The sequence below is a fragment of the Mustela erminea genome, chromosome 7, assembly GCF_009829155.1.
Source record: "Mustela erminea isolate mMusErm1 chromosome 7, mMusErm1.Pri, whole genome shotgun sequence".
Lineage (NCBI taxonomy): Eukaryota > Metazoa > Chordata > Mammalia > Carnivora > Mustelidae > Mustela > Mustela erminea.
The window spans coordinates 85,601,939-85,623,295 of NC_045620.1; the positions used below are offsets into that span (position 1 = coordinate 85,601,939).

The 21,357-nt window shown below is 41.6% G+C and overlaps 1 long non-coding RNA gene across 1 annotated transcript in view; it reads right to left on the reverse strand.

The window, feature by feature from the left end:
- Nucleotides 1–400: 400 nt before the first annotated feature.
- The window catches only part of LOC116595673, a 44,335-nt gene continuing 23,378 nt past the window's right edge, over nucleotides 401–21,357 (reverse strand). The window contains exons 6-8 of the long non-coding RNA XR_004287813.1: nucleotides 16,754–16,915; nucleotides 11,685–11,859; nucleotides 401–434 (exon numbers count right to left, since the gene is read on the reverse strand). This is a non-coding gene — a long non-coding RNA (uncharacterized LOC116595673). The remainder of the gene's footprint in view (nucleotides 435–11,684; nucleotides 11,860–16,753; nucleotides 16,916–21,357) is intronic.

Sequence of the window (21,357 nt, forward strand, 5' to 3'; positions counted from 1 at the left end):
ACAAGATGGAAATATCTCATTGAAAAAAAAAATCAGAGGAAGGATGAGGAATTGAGAATATCTATGGCCAAAGTTTTGCTTAAACACTTCGTTCGGAGACATTTTCAAGAACACTAGTCTTGGTAAAATACCAAGGTTTCTTTCTTTCTTTCTTTCCCTTTTTTTTTTTTTTCTTTACTTGTGAGCTATAAACATTGGAAGCCTCTCTCGAACAGACAGTATTTAGATTGTGAGAGAAGTTTGTTTAACTGCCGTATTTGCCAGAATCCTCAAAACATCACAGGACACAGAAGATAAATGACTTTTTTTTTTTTTTTAAGGTCAGGACTGTATCTTCCAGATAAATGTTGATTCATTTTAACTGTTTTTTTATCCCACTTGCTTGTTGCAGATTCACGTGCCTGAGTCATCAGCCATGGGAGGATTATTTCCCACTGAAAAAAAATGAGAGAAAAACACAGTGATGAGATGATTTTACATTCAGTCTTTTTAGAGTTTATTCAGATTTTATATTTTGAAGACATGATGGGATCCAAAAAAAAAAAAATGGGGAAATTAAATAAAATGCTGAACGGATCTCTTTGCAGATTCCTCAGGGAGTAGAGAACATTCATGTGGATTGACATCCTAATTTTCTCATCCTGTCAGTATATTTTTGATTATCTATTTCTTTAATCATATTGATTTAGTTAAAAAAAATCTAAATTCATGGAGTATACGCTTCATTTTTTTAAAAATTCACAGGTTGAATCTGGCTTTTTCATTTATCGACAACTAACTCAAAAATCTTAAATTTGATATTTTGAGGTTTGTATTTCCAAATATCCAAAAACTCTTCCGTTTCTTATGGCCCCTCCCCAGAATGTTCTGAAGTGGTCTATTTCAAACAAAAGAAGGTGACATCCCTCTTTCAACTAGCAAATGTTGGATTCTCTAAACCGACTGGGGGGCAAACTGGAAGTTTTGCAGTTCGATTCACACAAACTGAATTATGTTCATTATTCCCAAACATGCTTCCTTGAACTTCGCAGATATAACAATACTGAGTTCAGAGTTTCCTGTGGCTTGTTTACAAATAAAGGTATCTCGATAAAAACCAAGCTCTGTGTTATTTTTTTGAGAAACGAAAACATGGAATGAGCTCATATTAAAGCCTTACAAAGGATTGTAAAGGGAAATTTAAAAGGAGGAAACTTGATTATATAATGCAATCCAGCAGTAATCAATTTTACCTTCAATATCTTGCTTTTGTTTTCAAAATGCTAAATAAACAATACATAATGCATCCCTCATCAGCCAAACCATGGAGGCTCTGTGCTCAAATAACAGGAAACATATTCAATTTTCCTAACAGAAGACAGTTCATTAAGCTGTGCCACATCAAATAAAACTTTAATTTCTCCAGCATCAGAGTCGCAATGAAAGCAATTGAAGAAGATGAGCCATATGGTACTTCTATCAGCAAACACATATTGCTCATTCCCCCAAAGTTTTCTAATTCTGCTCCCCAGACCTGTGTAATATAGATAATGTGCTCCGAGAGCAGCAACCATGAGCTATCTAGTGTACACTTCTAATACTGTATTTAATGGGAAATAATGAATCATAAAAGCCTGGAGAAGACGGCTTTTGCTAACCTAAATCTCAGCTGTAATTTCATTGTTCTGCGCCTAAGATGCTGTTCGCCCTTTCCAAACAACAGCAGTGGAACATAATTATGCTGCTTCAAACCTGGGCTTTGAAAAAGCATCCCTAATATAACCAAGTTTCTGTTAACTCCTGAAATCCTGAATTTAATGATGCACTGACTCAGACGTGGAGATAACCGAGCATGTGTCATTTTAAAACCCAAACCCTTCTTCTCTCTGGCCAGACTGCTCCATGCGTTTATGTTCCCTCCTCCACCCCCTTCTCCAACCCCCAGGCCCGTGCAACAGGAGTGGCATGATTAAAAATGAGGAGATTTTCTTGTTATTAGCAAATTTGACATTTGCCTGATGAAATGCACATAAAATGTGAAAGCTACACAGTACTCAGAAGAAATGTCTCCACTCCAGTGCAAGCCACCGAGATGAAATAATTTAGGCAAAGGCGATGTAAAGATCATCGTACGTCTCTGCTGCAGAATGCTAGGATTGTATTATAAATGAAAGAACCAAATCTTGCCAAGCTTTGAGAGCAATAGTATTTTGACACGTGGGACGTGTATAGTGTTTCTTCTCTCACCTCGAGTGCTTTGATTATTAACCTAAACATCAGACGTATGTCCAAATGCGGCAGTTCCCGTGTCCTGGGTCCAGGCTGTCTCTGGCAAGATCTTGGGGCTGGGGTGCCTAATTCCTTTCTAGAGAAAAAAAATGTTCCTTTTTGCCCTAAATAGGTTGATGATTTTAGCTCTTCCATTTTTTGAAAGCTCATCAAATCAATATTTTACCAACACAATGCTAATTTAAAACGCTATCAAATAACACCGCAGATACATATTGAAAACATATTTTAATGGTTTTGTTTGTTTTGGCATCATATGAACCAAGGGCGATTAAATTAAAAAGAGACTTTTAAAAGTTAGCGATTGCTTTTTTAAAGCTTATTAAAATCAGCATGTTACATGCCTGTCTCTGAATTAGCTCTACACACTTGATTGCCATCATTAAAACTAGTTGTTTGGGTGCTGCTCTGTGATGGTTCAAACCCTTCCTCAAAGCCGAGTCTTACCAGTTATTAACTTGAAATCTCTTTCCATTGAAATTAAAAAAAAAAAAAAAAAATCATTCCAGCCAGTGGAAGAAACAAGTCCCCAGAAAGTGAAATGGCACAGTGAGACGGCAACATTAAACCCCGAAAAGACCAACAGGTAAAATAACTACAACAACATCTTAAAACACACTCAGGAAAAAAAAAAAAAAAATCACAACAACAACACAGAAGCAGTCCATTGATTATATTTCATGAATGCCTTAAAACAAATGTTTAAACAGTTTTCTGAAACAGCGCAGAAAACCTCTGCATGCTCCACTGGCTCGCAATGACAATGGTCTATTGCAATGTAAAACACGCTGGAGGATAAAAAGGTGCTTTTTGTTACCATTTTATCAAAGCTGTTCATCTTCGAGCTGCAGGCAGCATTTTGCTGGAATTGCAGATATTTCTCTGTCCAGGCTCCTTTGTTTGTGCATCTCATTTGCATATATTTATCTCCAGCTGAGGGTGCTTTCTGCTCATTAAGGCCTCCCTTCCCATTATTTCATAAGCCAGCTGCTAAGAGGGATTTCACCTGTGGTGACTGAGAAAAGAGGGGTGCAAAACTAAATTCTTCATAAAAAGGAAATCTTCTGAGTCTCTTCCCCTATAAATGGGCACCATTTGTGTTAAACAGCCTCTTGTCATGATAGATGCCTCCCGAGGTCAGGGGTTAAAGTTGATTTGAAGGTCAGCAGTAAAACAACAGACAAACCAGACGCCAAACTGGTTCCTTAGCTGTCGGTGGGAGCTGTGGTACAAACAGGTCTTGAACCTTTTTCAACCTCTAATAAAACAGGGGATGAATCTGAAGTGGATCAACCAGGCCCCTGAGGCAGCGGCACAGAAAAACACAAATAATATCAATATCAGGCAGCCACAGGAAACAATGGGGCATTTCTCCATACGACATGCATGCTGCTATTGTTTCAAGGGCTGGGGAATTAATTCCACTTATTTATTTAAGGCGTGTCAACTCACTGCCTAAACCTGTTTCAGTGTCAAGATGAATAAAACTTTTATGGCTCATAAAATAGAGCCATTCATCTCAATGTTCTTTGTGGTGCGTGTTTTTTTTTTTTTTTTTCCCCTGGCATACTGAGCTAGGTCTCTGCTCCTAAATGATTACATCTGAACCCACTGTTGCTGGGATCCACACCATATTGGAAGAAAAAAATGATTTCACCGGCAAGTAGACCTCAACAGAAATGACAAGGAAAGCATTTTGGCTATGATGCCGTTGTCTCCAAGTTCCTCCTAAATACTCCTCGTGCGCTTGCATCCGCTTTAAGCGTGCGTTATTTACAAAGCACAAGTTTCATTATTTTAGAGGAGAGAAAAGTTCAAACATGAGAGCAATAAAAAAATTAGTTTCCCAGGCTAGTACAGATTTCATTTTACTGCAGAAATGCAACCTTGGAAGGGTAGCCCTTCCAGTCATCACCCTCCCCCCAAGTTTTCACTGTTACATAGTCAGCTTGTACCCAAGTAATAATCCAATGCCTTCTTTAGCTCCCAAACTTTGACTTTTATGTGTAATTTTCTACATAAAATTCCAAACCTAAATGGAAAGGAAAATGCATGCAAGTGCATTTTGTATTTTAAGTTTTTTCAAAGTTCAGTTGTAGAATTAACTTTACTTTTGATATCAGACTCATGAATTGAATAATCATATACATTAGTATCACACAAGTTAACAAACACGTTAACATTTATGAAATGCCACACACAGTGTTAAACACACACCCATTTTCTCATGCAGTTATTGGTAATAATTCAATCCAACTCACAGCAACCTAAGCAGAATGGGCTATGATAATAACCCTCTTCCTTACTCAGAACACATCTTAGCTAGAACACAAAATTCCGATCAAACAATCTCATCATCCCTGCAGATGCTTTCATAGGTAACATCACGGGAATATGATTGCTCTACATGAAAAGGAGCAGAAAAGACACAATTTGATGGTGTTTCACAAATTCTCCAATCACAGCTTAACCCGTGAATGGGACAGTCTTTCGCTCTATTGCATGTAAATGGATTTGTGGATAAACCCCTTACGATGCTGCCCCAGCCACTTTGCTTCTGGGGCCTCCCGTGAATATGGTACTTATGATACCACATTATTTCTCCTTGAGTCAGTTGGTACATCAGCTTTTCCCCCCAGACTCCGGTTTCTCCAGCAAGTAATTTCTTTGAGAATAGCTCAAACGGAAATTGTGCTTTCACATTTTGCCTGTGCACACAGGACCCTCCTGGGAAGGAGGGTTCAGTTCTTGGGTGCCAAGCATGACTCGAGATTCAGCGGCTCTGAAACTCCAACTGGACCTGGTGCACGTGCCAGCGGCTTTGCGTAGGGACGGCCCATTTACCAGCCCTGTTGGAGCATGGAACTGCTTTCAAGTGGCCAGCAGGCCCTGAGAAAAATATTTCAACTCAGAGTTGATTGGGGTTTGGTAATCTCTGTCAATGTGTTCTCATTTAAGCATGGAGCGGGAGATTTTTCTTCTATAACCAATTACAGTTTAAAAAATGCAAGTAGTCTTGCTTCACACAAGGAGCGCAACTCGTGGTCGGAGAAAATTTCCAACTTATTAAATGTTGTTTATATCCTCATCTTTGTAGACTCTCTGCCTTCCCAAAGCGTTTTATATTTCCCTCTGTATCTGATGCACTCAGTTTCCTTCGGACCTTCCATGTTAAATCCTACCCCACTCCTACCCTCCCCCCAACCTAGAACCTCCAAGTAACTAGACCAAAGCAAAAATACACAGTTGACTCCCCGCCCCACGTCTGTACCCGTATCTCTCGTTTTTCTTTTACTCTAATCTAATCGCTAATTCTTAAGCTTGGCCAAATAGTTAAAAATGTTAAGTGCTAGCAAAGCCTTTTACCTCCCCCTCCTATCTGTCTCTGTTTATGGAATGAGCCCAGTTTCCTCCTCTTCTCCTTCAGCCCGGGGTCCTCAGGTCAGAACACTGTAAATACACACGGCTCTGGCCCGACCCATAAATCTGAGCAAAGGGCAGGCTTATATATTCAGATAAGCGTGAGTGAGGGTGGGGGCATGGAGGGAGCAGGATCCAGGAGAATCTGATACTTCACAGCCATGTTCAGAGAAGAGGATTAAAAGGGTCGAGAATCTTTAGTGGTGAAGCAAAAAGGATTTTTGTCTCAAAACATGTCTCCTTATTTCTAATGGATGAGTTGGTCCTGTTTCTTCTCCGCTTCTCTCCCTTCTTTTTCTTTTCTTTCTTTTCTTTTCTTTTTTTTTTTTAACGTTGTCCACATTGCTAATTTTCATATCCTTACCAGCATATTATCTTAGAGGCACTCACATTAAACAATATATTCCACTTATTTCCAATGTCTTTTTTTCCTCTTAAGTGTATTGGTTTGTGTTTTGAACTTAGTGCTGTGTGTGTGTGAACTGGAGTCACTTTCCCAGAAACTGTTCTCTACTGTAATTTTTCAAACCCAAGGTCTTTCACTTAAATAACCACGTTGTTAGTCACCACATTGAATCCCAAAGAAAAACATGTCTGAAGAAGTTGGAAATGACAAAGTGATAAATAAATGGCTGCGTATCCTTCAGTCTTCAACGCTTTGACTGTATTCCCAAGCCGAAGTCTTTTCTGTTGGATTTTAGACCTCAGGACTGTCTGTGACCCCTGCAAGACCATCATCCTCCATGGGAGATGTGGCCCTTGTGAACACGGACACCATCACAATAGGAAATCCCGAGCAAGGGGACCCTGACTTTCTATCGTTCTTCTGCTCCTGTTCTCTTTTATGCGCAAGGAGCCACACCACCGATCTGCCTTTGTCACTTGAGACTGGGAAAAGGTGGCACTGAATGTGTTTTCATCACTATTTTATATTTTATCACGTACACATACTTTTTTTTTTTTTATCTGATTTCTCCAGGTTTTTCTTTTGGCTCATAGAGAACCGATTAAAAAAAAAAAAAGTTAATTCATGTTCCTCCGAAGAGCCTCTTTTCTTGAGTGGCAAAAATTTCATGTAGGTAAGAGAATTTTGTGGGAAAAATTGTCAAGAGAGTGATTGGGCTGGTAGCCCAGAGTGTTTTCGGCACTTGAGCCTCATCTTCAACAAATCCTTGAAATAATAATGATGACAACCATAATATCACCATTTATGGAGCACTTCCTTTTGGAAAGCAACGTGCTAGGTGCTTTAGATATATATTAATTTTCGTCCTATGACAATGTGGCAAATGGAGTATTGGCAGTCTCCATTTATAAATGAAGAACTCTGGTTTGAAAAGTGAAGAAACATCCGGAACACACATCAAGCCCAGGATCTGAACGTGAGGCTGGCCCCAGAGCTGTTTCTTCTGAGCCACCTCTCAGGGCCTCCTGTTCTGCGTCTTTAGGGTGGGTGAAGGTTTCAGGTGGAATGGTGTCTTTTTAGCAGCAATATTCCGTGTCCTGGTTGATTTTTCTCCAGCCCTCATCTCTCCTGGCACCGGGTCTTGGTATTTTCGACGGTCCTGGCGCCTTGGCCTCACTTTCACGGTCCTTCTGGGCCACATGACTGAGACTAGACTCGTTAATCCCTCACCTGATCTGCTTCCTTTCCAAGATCCATCCATGGTTTCCTGGGAGCCGCCTCCACTCTATTCAGCAGTCCAAGCTGAGGGCTTTCTGCCTGTCCCCACACCCTCCCGCTTCACCTAACCTCGATGGCCATCCGGCTTGGCAGAGCAGAGGCAAGTGGACGGCCATTACAGTCCCTCTCTGGGTGTGAACTCTGGCTCCTGTTGCCAGCTGTGCAGCACTGGGTAAGTTACTTTCTTCCTCTGTGCCTCGAGGGTCTCATCTATAAAATGGGTCCGGAAATACCACTTATTTTATAAGTGAGGCTCTTTGTTTTGCTTGACTGAACTGCTAAAATAGTCTTCAGGCTGTTTTCTCTGTAGCCAGCCTCTACCTTCTGTAATCTGGCCTCCTTGTTTCACCAGAACTATCATTGTCAAATAATAAGCATGATACTCTTCTGCTTAAAAATCTTTTTTTTTTAAGATTTTATTTATTTATTTGACAGAGAGAGATCACAAGTAGGCAGAGAGGCAGGCAGAGAGAGAAAGGAAGGGAAGCAGGCTCCCTGCTGAGCAGAGAGCCAGATGAGGGGCTCGATCCCAGGACGCCGGGATCATGACCCAAGCTGAAGGCAGAGGTTTTAACCCACTGAGCCACCCAGGCGCCTCTGCTTAAAAATCTTTAATAAGAGCTCCTGTTTCCCTCAAGTCTAACCACTGAGTCAGGCAAATTGGCCTGTCCAATTGGCCTTTCCAGGGTCTCCTACCACTTAGCCTTTCCAGGGTCATTTTCCACCACGACCCCCTAAGCAATTTGCGCTCTGGCAGCAAAAAATCATACATGTGATATGCTTCTATGCCTCCAGACTTTTGGCCGTGCTGCACGCTCTACGAGGCATACCCTTCCTCTCCTCTTGCATCTAGGGACGTGTACTCATCTTCCATTGCTCCGTTCGAAAGTCACTATTTTTAGGGCAGCATAAATGGATCTGTTTCACCTCTAGAGCACGTTCCCCTGTTGGAGAACCCAATACGTTGATTGGTGATTATATGCGCTGTAATTACTTGTCTTCCACTAGGTCGTGGACCTCTGTGGGCAGAGACAACGTCTTTTTCAACCTGATACTTTTTGTTCTGGAGCTTTGCATAGAGACTACATTTAGATTAATATATGAAATACCATTCTTCACTCCTAAAAAATGACTTAAAGTAAATGAGAATGAAATGCCTGTAATGCTAACTAGTTGAATTAACTCTTGTGAGCTTAAGATGATAAAGACAGTGAACTCATAACAAAATTAAATTAAAAACTCAAGGGCAATTATATTGTTCTTACCGTCTCTGAGATAAAACCATCGTGTTATCCCCCCAATACACTATTACATGTTACGATTTTCTGACACCTTAAGGAAATCTGATAATGAAAATTCTTTAAGACATCATTGAGGTCTCTCTATTTGATACAGTGTTTCATTAGAAAAGGAGCCAGATTCTTCCCTTACTCTAAGCATAGCATTTCTTGGGGGGCAACGTATTAGTGATCATGATCATAGGTTCTGGAGCCAGAATGCCCGGTTTTAAATCCTGGTGCTGCGGCTTGTAAGCTATGTAACTGTTGGAAATGATTTTCTTATTTTCCCAGGGCCTGTTTTGTAATCTGTAAAATGGGTATCATAATAACATCTACTGTAGAAAGTGGTTATGAGGGTCCAATGACTTCAGTATCCATGAACTTGGATGGGTATCTAGCAGGGGACTTATAATAGATACTCAATAAATGTGCTCTGTTATCTGGTTGGTGTTGATAAGAGAGGCACCTGGAATCCTTTTAGTGAGGGGTATTTCATCATCAGGAATAGTGGAGAGAGATGGGAGAGCCTTGAGAGGTTGTGAGAGTTGACCCATTCACCTGCGCAAGGACGAGTTATCCATACGATGTTTTTCCAACACCTAAGCCAAGTTGACACTGAATTTCAACATTTTACACAAGGAGCTAGACCTAGGATCAAAGCCTGGTTTTAATTTAGCAATTAGGGCTGTTGGTTCCAGAGATGTCCTGCCTGGGTTGGAACCCAGCTCCATGATACGCTGGTTGTGTAAGCTTGGGCAAATGTTTTCATTTCTGTAAGTTTTTCTACTTTGGCAAATGAAGGTGGGGGGAAAGTTCACCTTCCATCTGGTGTGAGCATTAAATGAAAACGAAATCACTGGACATGCTTATCACAGTGCCTGGCATATGGGGAGTGCTTAGTATGTGCTAACCACTACTTCCTTGCTGAAGGTATGTACAGTGTGGTTTAAATATTTACTTCATGGTGAAATATACCATGCCTATGGAAGAGTGTAAAAACATTTCCACAGATGAAAAAAAAATTGGGTGAACACCTATATTCTCTTTCGTCTCAGGAGGTTACTGCTCTCCTGAATTTTGGCTCTTCATATACTTGCTTATTTCTTCCTTTCAGTTCATATAAATGTACCTCTTAACAATACGTTCCTTGTTGTTATCTTTCAGGAACTTTATATTAATGGATTGTAGTATAATCTATTCCTTGTCTTGCCTTTTGCTTGCAACAGATGCGACTGGATTGATGTGAACAACTCTACTTCCTTCAGTTTCACAGCTGCATAGCATTTTATTATACCAATACCCCACAATTTATTTTATTTTATTTTTTTCTATTAAGGGCATCTGGGCTGTTATTGATTGATTGCGATTACAAACACTGCTGCCCAGAGCTTTCTTATCCATGAGCCCTGGTACACACACTTAAGACTGAAAAGTTCTAGGAGGTTAAATCCAAGAGTGGAGTTGCTCAGTAGTAGGATATGTGAATATTCAAATTTACCAGATAACGGTAAACTCTTTTCTACGTAGAGGCTCATGAAAGAAATATTTGACAGATTATTACATACACATTTTCGGTACTCACAAAAATCACTCTATGTCATTGTCAGTCTCTCAGATTTTTCTGGTTTCAACCTAAAAACCAAATAAACCCTTTTCTCTTAGTATTCACAGCTTTGTGTGGTCCTCTCCCACACTGCACTGACCTTCGTCTGTGTGACCAAGAGAATTGAGTAAGAGTGATGGTATGATTAAGTTACATGAGACTGTAGCTCTGTTTGGGGGTATGCTCTATCTTTCTCTTGCTTTTGGGTCTCTCCCTTTGGGAGAAGGAGCTGTCATGTTGTGAGTACCACTATGGAGAGGCCCAGGAGGTAAGTAAGAGAGGCCTCCACCCAACAGCCAGTAAGGAACTGTGACCTACTGACCGCCATGTTGGTGGGCTTAGAAGTGAATCTGAGATGGCTGCTGGTTGATAGTCTGGCGAGAACTTCATGAGACACCTTGACCAGAAGTGCTCAGTGACACTGCACTTGACACACACAAAACTGTGTGAGACTAGAAATGTCTGTCTAAGCAAAGTTTGGGAGTGAATTGTTATGCAGCAAACATAACTAATACATTTTCTATTAAAGAGGCAAAACTTTAAGTCCCCTTAAAGAGTTTGTGAAATAAAGCAGGGTATTAAAACAGGCTGAAGTGCTTATAGATCTAGGGGTTATTAAATTAGTTAGTCATATAAAAAACACCAAAAAGGTGGGAAACCAAGGCTAATTTATCACTTATAACCTGTAAAAACAAGGATCAAGTGTCTTCAAACTATTTTTTTATTTTGATTTATAATTATTGAGTCCTTTAGATGTTTGTATAAGTTATTCTGAATGCAAAACATTCATTATAACACAATACTAAAATAATAGAAGGCATCTAAATATATGAAAATAAGAAACAAAGTCAAGTAATATATCCACTCAATAGAGTATTATGAAAAAATGAAAAACTTTGTTAAAAAAAGGAACGACCTGTTCCCAACATAATGTTAAATTGAGAGAAGGATACACTGTACAACCAGGATAAAACCAATTATACAGAGACTTAAACAATAAAAGTGGGCATTTCTCAGCTGGATTATGTGGGATTCTGTTTCCTGCTCTAAACTTTTTCTGGACTTTGTAAGTTCTCTCTAACAAGCATGTGTTATTATTTTATTATTAGGAAATACATTTAACACCTGGAAAATTCTTCTACTTTTTTTTTTTTTAAGATTTTTTTATTTATTTGTCAGAAAGAGAGCACAAGCAGGGGGAGTGGCAGGCAGAGTGAAAAGCAGGCTTCCCATTGAGCAAAAAGCCTGATGTGGGACTACATCCCAAGACCCTGGAATCATGACTTGATCTGAAAGCAGACTCCCAACCGACTGAGCCACCCAGGTGTTCTGGAAAAAATTATTCTTGATTAACTTTCAGCAGCACAAAGAAACAAAGACTATAATTTCTACCTTCAAATTGGAAAAAAAAAAATTACCAGATAGATACCAGCCTCAGAGCATCTGCAAAGATCCTGATTGCTGCTTCAGGTTTTCTTCTGGCTAAATCATCTTGGTCTTTGGACAAAATCATGGTTTGCTATCTTCTTATAGTTGCTGATGCTTTCGATTTTTCTTATACAAATGAATGTAATCTATCTGTTGTTTTGTTGACATCAGAGGTTCTGGAGAAGGAATCAGAGGTTGCATTTATGGAATCTTTAAAATTTCATGTGACTATAGTTCATATTCTTCGGTTTTTGCTCATGAAATTGGGAGGAGGAAGCAGGAGGTAGATGAAATCTCATGGAAGGGCAACTTGGAGGTGAAGGCTGCCTGAGACCTTTTTAAATTCAGAAGGGCGTTCATCTTCTAAAAAATGATGCCTTGTGACAGAAAAAAATCTGAAAATTTATTTTGATGTTAAAAAGTATTTTGATAAACCATGACCTGAGCCGAAGGCAGAGGCCTTAACCCACTGAGCCACCGAGGCACCCCAAATTAAAAAAATCTTAAGTCTTTGAATAGACTAAAAATAATTTTTCTTTTTTAAAAAAATATTTCTGCCAATTAAATAAAACTTGGAAAAGACCTTGAGATACAGGATTTAATTTGAAAGAATTCGCCAAACTCCCATCACTTAGGAAGAACTGCTCCAACATTTTGGCATGTTTCTTCTCATATTTATATTCTTTCTATGCATTTCCATTGCATCCTGGGCTCCTAGACCTTATGCTTTCTTGTGACTGCTTCTTCCCATGATGACAGTAGCTCTGTCTTTCTGTCTAACCATCCTTTTCTCAGTGCTTAGAGCATGGTAGGTACTTAACAAAAGTTGAATGACTAAATTGTTTGGACGATACCAGGAAAAAAGAAGAGCCATGAGCAGTAAAGGAAGCTTCAGGTTTAAAAGGAAAATATCATGGCTTCTAGGTTTATCTGAACGATAGTACTGAAATCACATTTGCTTCCCAAAAGAAGGAATTATTTTGTTTTATTGTGTACAAAATACTGATGACAAATATTTCAGGCAGTAAGAAAAAAATATTACCAGTTACGGCAAGCACTGGAAATTTATAATTTGGTGACTTCATAAAGATCTAATCAATCCCACATCACGTTTCCAAGCATTATTTTATTAAGCGCTCCATTTATAGGGAATCTCGTAGCCAGAATTTATTGTTTGTTTAGATTTTTCCAATGCCCTCATCACTGAGGTCCTTGGTTGCATGTGTAGAAGATTAAGAGATACAATAAACTCAGAAGAATAGGCCAAGCAGCACATACTAGATAAGGCCAGAGTAAATAAATATGTCTCTTTCTAAGTCCTGGAGTTCAGCAAGAATAAAAACAAATTCTTCCATGTAAAATAAGTAGAATTTTCATAGGGAAGATACATTGACATTCAGTTGATCTGCACGTGCCCACGTTAAATAGCTGTTTAATCTATAAGCCAGGATTCAGAATTATTTTATATCTCACAATTATACTTTTGGAAGGAGTATGGACTACAAGGAAGTACACCCAAGAAATTAAAAGTAAAATTCCCGAAGGTGTGGATTAAGGACAAGGCCTTTGTTTCCAACTCAGAACAAATGACTTTAAAGATCCTATTTGAGTCGGCCCTTCCTAAATTCACAAGAACAAAATCCAGCCAAATCCAATTCTTGTTACTGTCAGATTAAAAGCCAGGTTCCCTGGGTTCAATATCTAGTTGTATGACGGCGGACGACTTGCTCAATCTCCTTGTGCCTCAGTTTCTCACCTATCGCGTGGGGACAGTAAGAGTATCCATCTCACTGTGGTATTGTGAGAATCCCGAGTTAACGTGTGTCCAGTTCTGAGAAGGATGACCTGCACGGGGTAAGTGGCGTGTAAATACGAGCTGCAATTATTATTAGACAGTGAAACAAAACACTTGCCTTTTGTTACGTGTGGTCTCATCTTTTTACTTGACAAGAGAACACCTTGGTCCGGCTCTCCAGCTTGAGTCTTTCTCTCATTCTTATCTTCGGTTCCTCCTTTCCAAGAATGTTTCTCTCGCTCCCGTGTTGGCCAAATCTGATCTCTTTGGACTTAACCACTTATAAGGTAGAAGGCTACAGTAGGCGAGGGCCAGAAATGGCTCCAGAATCATTCCTTTGGAAACTGGTGTTTTTGCATTTCCCGACATTCTAGAGTTAGTTGTTGCACTTGAGAAGACCTGATGCCCTTTTTAGAAATCTGTTAAGAAAATATGCGCCATCTCCTCAAACGCTTGTCTTCTTAAAATGAAGCTCTTCAAACATGGCGTTGGTCGGTTTCAGAGTGGAGGAATTTAGTACCTCATATGGTTATCATGTCAAAACAGAGATTACAAGAAACACACTCTGTGTGAGGATCATTGTTGACATGTGCATAGAGAAACTGAATATAATTTTTTCTTTCCTGGGTGATCTGACATGAGAAACCTGTTGTCCATCTCAGTGCTTCTTCCCCTGCCACCTCCTCCATGGCAACAGCAACGGCACGCAGTGGGCAGAGTCCCAGGCTTAGCAGGAGCTGATGCCCTGGCGTTGTACCTGCCATTGCAGACCGTATCACGCAGACCATCTGCTTCGGTTCCCGAGACGGCAGTGGCTGTGGCTGCATAGTGCCAGCTGGACCACCGTGCCTGCATCAAAACAGGGACCAGGCCCAGGCGGCATTGTGAGGTCCCTCCCACTTCTTCAGTGCTTGAGTCCGTTGACTTACTTTACTGGGAGGACATTGTAACCTCTCTTACCAATCACAAAAGCTTTACCATCCAACGTTCCAGCAAAGAAATCTCCCACTGTGGACTCTCTTCTGGATTATTTGCCTTCATCTGTGGGACTGGAAAGCCTCTTAAAGAGGAACATTTCTCTCCTGCGGCCAAGGCCCTCCGTATCTTTCTAAATGCCATTGGAATCATGTTAACTTCCCTACATAAAATCTTTCAACTGCTCTTCCTCGAGAACAGGGTAGTATAACGGTATTTGCATGGCACCCATGACCCATGGTGGGCCCCAGGGGTACCCTGGCCTCTGGACCTAAGAAGCTCAATGTTCCCCTTGTTGGCCATCTTCTCTCTTCCCCATGCCTTGCCTTTGGATGGACCATTTCCTCTGAAGTTAACATGCTTCTCTGCTCTCTCTGCTTCAATGGAGTCATCTTGTCTTCTAAGAAGCCTGTCATGAACCTCTAAGGTGGACCAAATGCCCTCTCCTCTGCCCATCTGCTCATTGTTTCCCATTGCAGCATTCACCGTGCTGTGGTGTATCTGTCTTTTGGTGTTTGTGTTGCCCACTAGTCTGGAACCTTTTTTTAAAAAAAGATTTTATTTATTTATTTGACACACAGAGAAAGAGAGAGAGAGAGCGAGCTCACATGTAGGCAGAGCGGCAGGCAAAGGGAGAGGAAGAGGGAGAAACCCGATGCGGGACTTAATCCCAGGACCCTGGGATCCTGACCTGAGCTGAAGGCAGACACTTAACCAACTGAGGCACCCAGGTGCCCCTAGTCTAGAAGCTTTTGAGGACAGGGACTGGATCTTTCATTTTGGCAATTCTGCCATTCAATCCAGAGCCTCATATAGAATAATAGGGTCAATACATGATCACCAAACAAGTAAATGAATAAATCCTTAATTTCCAAGATCTTCTGTATATAATTAAGGATACCATAAATGTAGAGATTATAATTATGTTGGTATATGGCTGGTGGAGAACTGTTCCCAAAAAACTTAGCGAGGGCAGGCCTAAACCAGACAACAAGCACATGACGGTTTATAAGAATGTGAGCTACGTTGCAGAAGCTACTGAACCCAGGCAGGACTCCTTCAACAGGTCATCCACCCAAATGATTCAGCTTTGAAACTGATGAGGTGTGAAATCCTGCTTTTTTGGACTAAGAAGTTCATTACACTAATGCAAGTAGTGGGAAGAAAGCTTGTCTGAAAGTGACCCCAAGTAAGTCACTATTTATTGAGCATCTACTTACTTATCTCTTGGGCTCTTTGATTGGATGTTTTAAATTCATAGCCTCATTTAGTTCAGCTCTCATAATGTCTCTAGGAAGGAGGTAATCATAGCCTTATTTTGTAAACAAGGAGACTGAGGCTAAGGAGGGTTGATCAATGTGCCAAAGGCCACACTGCTTTGAAGAGGTAGCAGTGACTGGGCTGCTTCAAAGACTATGGATCAAAGAAGGAGCACCTCACTTCTTCTGTACTGGGCGCTGATGTTAAGATGGTCATAGACAAACCAGACTGCCTTCTGAGAGGGGAAGCTGTTGAGGATTTAGAGGTAACAATCACACCTTCCTTCGACTTCTCTGATTTATGAATCAAGCGAGGAACACAAGAAGTCAGATAGAGATCTAGATTCAAGATTTTTCAGAGGAAATGTGAGTTGTGATTAGACAGATATGTGAATCCTGTACCCCCAAACCAAGAGCCACATGTAGATTCCAGAACCATAGGCCTAAGCTTGCCACATGCCGCCTAAGCTTGCCACATACAGGGGAAAAATCAAACTCTGCCCGTGGTTTTAAAGTAGAAGGTCCTGTGAAGACTTAGCCTTGAATGCTCAGTGAAGCCTCCTGGATTCATCTATCAGTCTGACCAGTGTGACTCTACATCTCCTCAGAGAACTAGAAAGCAAAAGAATCAAGTCCTTGCCCCCTCCCCCGGCCAGAAAGCTAACTGACTTTTCAATGTGACCAAAGCAGGGACAGGACTGGTGTGATGGTTAATTTGGGTGTCAGCTTGGCCAAGCTATGGTTTCCAGTCGTTTGGTCAAACACCTGTCTAGATGTTGCTGTCGGGGTTATTTTCTAGATGTAATTAACATTCCAATCAATAGACTCTGAGTAAAGCAGATTATCCTCCCTACTGTGGGTGAACCTTGTTTAATTAGGTGAAGGCCTTGGGAGCAATGACAGGTTTCCTGAATAAGGTCAAATTCTCCTTGAGACTGCAACATCAACTCTTACCTGAATCTCCAGCCTGCCAGTCTGCCTTCTAGATTTCAGACTTGCAGGATTTTGCTAATCTAATACAACTGGAACTGTTGAGCTTACCTCTGAAGAGTTAGGTCATGAAAGCTGTGTTCATGTTTCTATGGGTTCCTATTGGAAGAGGTACTGGGCTGATTCCATGTGTCCCATCAGTGTGGACTATCTGGAGATCTTTCGACCATCTGTGATGGTTTAAATAGCATTTAGTGACCCTTGTCCGTGATGCTGTGGAAAAGACATTCATGTTATAAGGAGGCTGACTCAGATGGCTGGCTGCTGGGGGTGCTCAAACTATTTCGAGAGTAGCAACATGATCTTGTGCTCCTATTGAAGAATTCTCATGCAATTTTTTTTTTTCATGATTTAACATTCACAAAGTTCTTTCATGTCTGTTAATTTATTGGTTTTCCCATAGGGCCTAACACACAATGAGGCAATTCTGGAATTGAGTCCAGAGTGTACTAATGGCAAATTAAGAACCAAATTTCAACTTTAAATTAACCTGTATTTCTCTGTTTTCTTCACAATGAATTGTCCCTATGCATTTCTTTTTACAGTAGTCATTTTTATGACTAGCATATTAGTAATGTCCTATTATTACTTGGTTATTTAATTATAAATTAAAATGCATAACTCATAGGATTTTTGACCAGAACTAAGCAAGAAATTAAAATACAAATGAGAAAATAACTTAATTTGTAAATAACATTTCTCTGAAATCAATTATCTTATTTTCATAGGGCACACAATTGGAAGGAGAAATCTGTCTGTTAAATTTACCCAAAAGAACAAAAGAATTATTGGAATATTTAAAAAAATAAAAAAGTACCACCTCTTTAAATATTAATGAACACCAGCTTTATCATTTCTAAAGATTTTGCTTCCTGTTTTCCTATTCCAGTGAAGGGTTTTCCTGTCTCCTGTCTGGTAAAGGGACATGGGCTTGAACCTGAGATTTGAGACCATATAAATATCTGATCTGGACATTTCAAGACAATGTCATCCCCCTCCCTTCCTGTGCCGTTATATTTTCTATCAACATTCTTGGTCTTGCCAGTGGAGCCACCATGTCATGTGGGCCCAGCGGCGTCACTTTGAGCTCTACAAGCAAGAGGAGTCTTTTTGGAGCCCAACACCAGTTCTCTGTTCAGGTTGTCTTGCAGAGCCGAGAGCATGAGCCTCACAGGAAGTCACAGGCAGGCCAAGGCTGAGGGTATTAGCAAGCCTGCCTTGCTCTTGACATTTCAAGACAAACCTAGCAGAGCACTGCGATGAGACGTCATGTCTTTGGAAGCAGTGTTCAACCCTGCAGTGCTGTGAAGGTGTGTGGAACAGAGTCAGCCTTCCCTGAGACACAGTTGACAGCGAGGACCAAGAGCGGTCCCTAGACCAACAGCAGCAGCAGCGGCAGCAGCCCTTGGAACTTGTCAGAAATGCACATTCTCAGGTTCCACCCCAGATCAGCTGAAGCAGAATGGGAACAGGTCAAGCAATGTGTTCAGCGGTCTCTAGGGAATTCCGATGGACCCGCAAGTTTGAGGTCTACTGGTGTACAACAGTTTGGATCCTCACAAAGCCAAATGCATGAACATTTTGAGGTTTTCAAAATAAGATGAAAATCACATTTTCATGGACTAGTTCCTCAGTAAAGAAGGCTCTGGTCACATAAAAAAACTGTGAGAGAGGGGTACCTGGGTGGCTCAGTCTGTTAAGCATCTGCCTTCAGCTCAGCTCATGTTCTTGGGGTCCTGGGATTGAGCCCCCCATGGGGCTTCCTGCTCAGCGGGTGTCTGCTTCTCCTTCTGCACCCCCATCCCCGCTTGTGCTTGCTTGCTCTCTCTCTCTCAAATAAATAAATAAATCTTAAAACAAACAAACAAACAAACAAAAAACAGTGACACACACACACACACACACACACACACACACACACACACAGAGAAAGAGAGAGAAGAGAGAGAGAGAGAGAGAGCGTTGTTTGGAGATAGAAGTGATAATCAGGAAGGCCCAGTTCAGGGATCTTTGAGGCCCCGACTACAGGGACCCAGCGCACAGGGCCAGAGGTAATATCTGAGAACAGTCTCCATGAACTTGTGGATTCTAGATTCTTAGAATACCTTCTTTCTGGATGCCTGTGGCTTCACTGAGCAAGGATGGCTCAGACTGGGCCTTGGCACAGTGCGGCTTCAGGGTGCCAGGCAGGGGGTGACACGCGTGGCTGTTCCTGCTTGACTAGGACTGGGGGCACTGGTGTGCCCCTGCCCCCTCCCTATCACGAAGGACTGGGCTAGGGTTAGAGGCCTGAGTGGGACTCCCACACCCACCTCCACTGAGCTGTGTATCTTGGGCGAGTCCCATACTCTCTGGGCCATCTCGGGTTGGGGAAGGGGTTGTGATGGTGCTGAAGGCACTGGCCTCCTCCCTGCCCTTTCCGTCCTGTATGTACTGAGGACTTCAGCAGAAGATAGCCTTCTGCCTAGCACCTCTCCTACCAGAGAAGAGGTTCATGAGGTGAGTGATTTCTAGGTTTACTTCCATGCAACAGGCCAGCCTTGGCTCAGAGTTGTAAGTTTGAAGCCCCGTGGCGATAGGTTTTATATAATGTTTCAAAGGGCTGGAAAACCTCCTCTGAAGATTCGTTTTCTGGTGGTGGGCTTAGCAACTCTAGTTCTTCTTTCTGAATCTATTTACTTTTACAAAGAACAAATGCCCCCAAGTACAATTTGCACCCAGATTACTAGACTCTCAACTTAAACATTACCAAGAGCTGTAATTTAGAAATTCTTTTATCTATCCCAAGCTAATAGCAGTTTTGCATGTCTTTATATTGTTTTCATCTGTTTCCTCAAACTCCCTCCCCTTTGGTTATTGTCTCTGGAATATGTGCGGGCTTGTTGAATTTTAGTGCTGAATTTGGGATATGGAAAAGATTACTCTTAATTATATTACTTATTTATTGGAACGTAATAATTTTTATATAGACCTTCTGTGCTACAGAAGCAGTGTGTTCTTTTGTGAGGACGTTGCAGGGAGGTTGCTGAGGCGAGGATCTGAATTCAACAGGGTCTGATTCTGAAGCAGTTCTGGATTGATCTAGCCTTCAGTACCTCCAGACCAACTTCTCAAGTGCTTTCTTTTCAGCGTGAAGCATTCACACTGGCTTAGAAACCAGCCAGCTCAGGGTGTGTTTCTCCAACTCAATGAACCAGTGACGCCCCTTCTGAAACAATTACCACAGGGCCTCACCAAGATTTCCCTCCCGGGGGGTTAGTCCCTATTGAATTGGGTTGAGTTGATGGCACATTCTCCCTCTTGTTGGCCTAGTGATTATAATCCTGACTCTTAAACTGCACCAGGTCCAAACACACCCTTAGGGCTTTTAGAAAAAGATACAATGCCACTAAGGACTAGAAAATAAATCCTTGTCAGGTTACTACCAAGAAGAAAACAATATGCTATCACCTCGAATTTCTCACTTTGTCAAAACAATTATCTGCCTCGACTTCCTCCATATTTCTTTGAGCCTGCTGGTTAATCGGGAGACAGATATCCCCAGCTTTGGGCATTTGGGACAGGGTCTGGACACCGGACACTGCTCTGCAGGAGAGAGGGATCGGCCGCCTGATCTGAGGGGCTCAGTGCGAAATGAAAATGTGAGGTCCTGGGTTCAAAAATAATTAAGGATTTCAGGATGGTAACTGTAGAGCATTAAACCAAACCCAGGATCCTTCTGAAGTTCATTTAGTTCCTGTATAACTGAGCAGGTCACACATTCGGGGAGGCGGCTCTGGCTCGAGGGGAGACCCAGTTCAGGAGGGGAAGCGCCCATCTCTGGCTTCAGGGCAAGCCACTTGGCGTCAACTCAGGGTCTGCTCTCAGTTCTCCCCGCACAGCTAGCTGCCCCCCTTCTTTCCATCTTCGCTCACATTCGAGACTATCTCTACAGCAACCTGTATATTGCTCGCCCACTACATCACATGAGGACGAGCCCTCAGAGGCCAGAGGAGAGCTGTCAGAGGGCAGAGCGGCTGGGGAAGGCAGCCTCCCAACTCCCCACCAAGGCTGCTCCGCTCTCCCTGAGGCAAGAGGTTTGGGGATCTCCAGCTCCATCTCCAACTATGGAGTTTTCTCTCCCTTGGAGTCTGACAAAATCCTTTATAATTCTCTTTAAATGTTCCAGGGCTTTTTTGCTTTTTCAAGCAAATGTTGTCAAAGCCTGCCAAATGCCTGAGTTCTTCCCTCCTTGTCTTCACCGTAGATGCTTCCCGGGCTCATAGCAGCAACATTCCGGCTATACATAGTAGCAAAACCTCTGCAGCTCTCTGGTTTTCTTTATCCTTCTGTTCTCAAAGAATTCCAAGTCTTGCTCTATTGGTGTTTATGTAATTCTTCCATGATGAATCCTCTCCAAAAGGGGCCCGATATGTACTCATAATCTTGCCTATAAAAGGTTATCTGCCATTCCCACTCTTAACTGGATTTCTAGTTTCTGCTCATACAAGACATGATACAGTGATGTTCTAAGCAGGGACTCACGGTTGGCCTGGTGTTACTTTGCCAAATAATGAGAGCTTTTGGAAAATGCTGCCTCTAAACCCAAGTGCTACTATGTATCCTGAAAACTGGAGATTTCCAGAAGAGAGGGGTAAGAGGCATTAGTGTAGAAT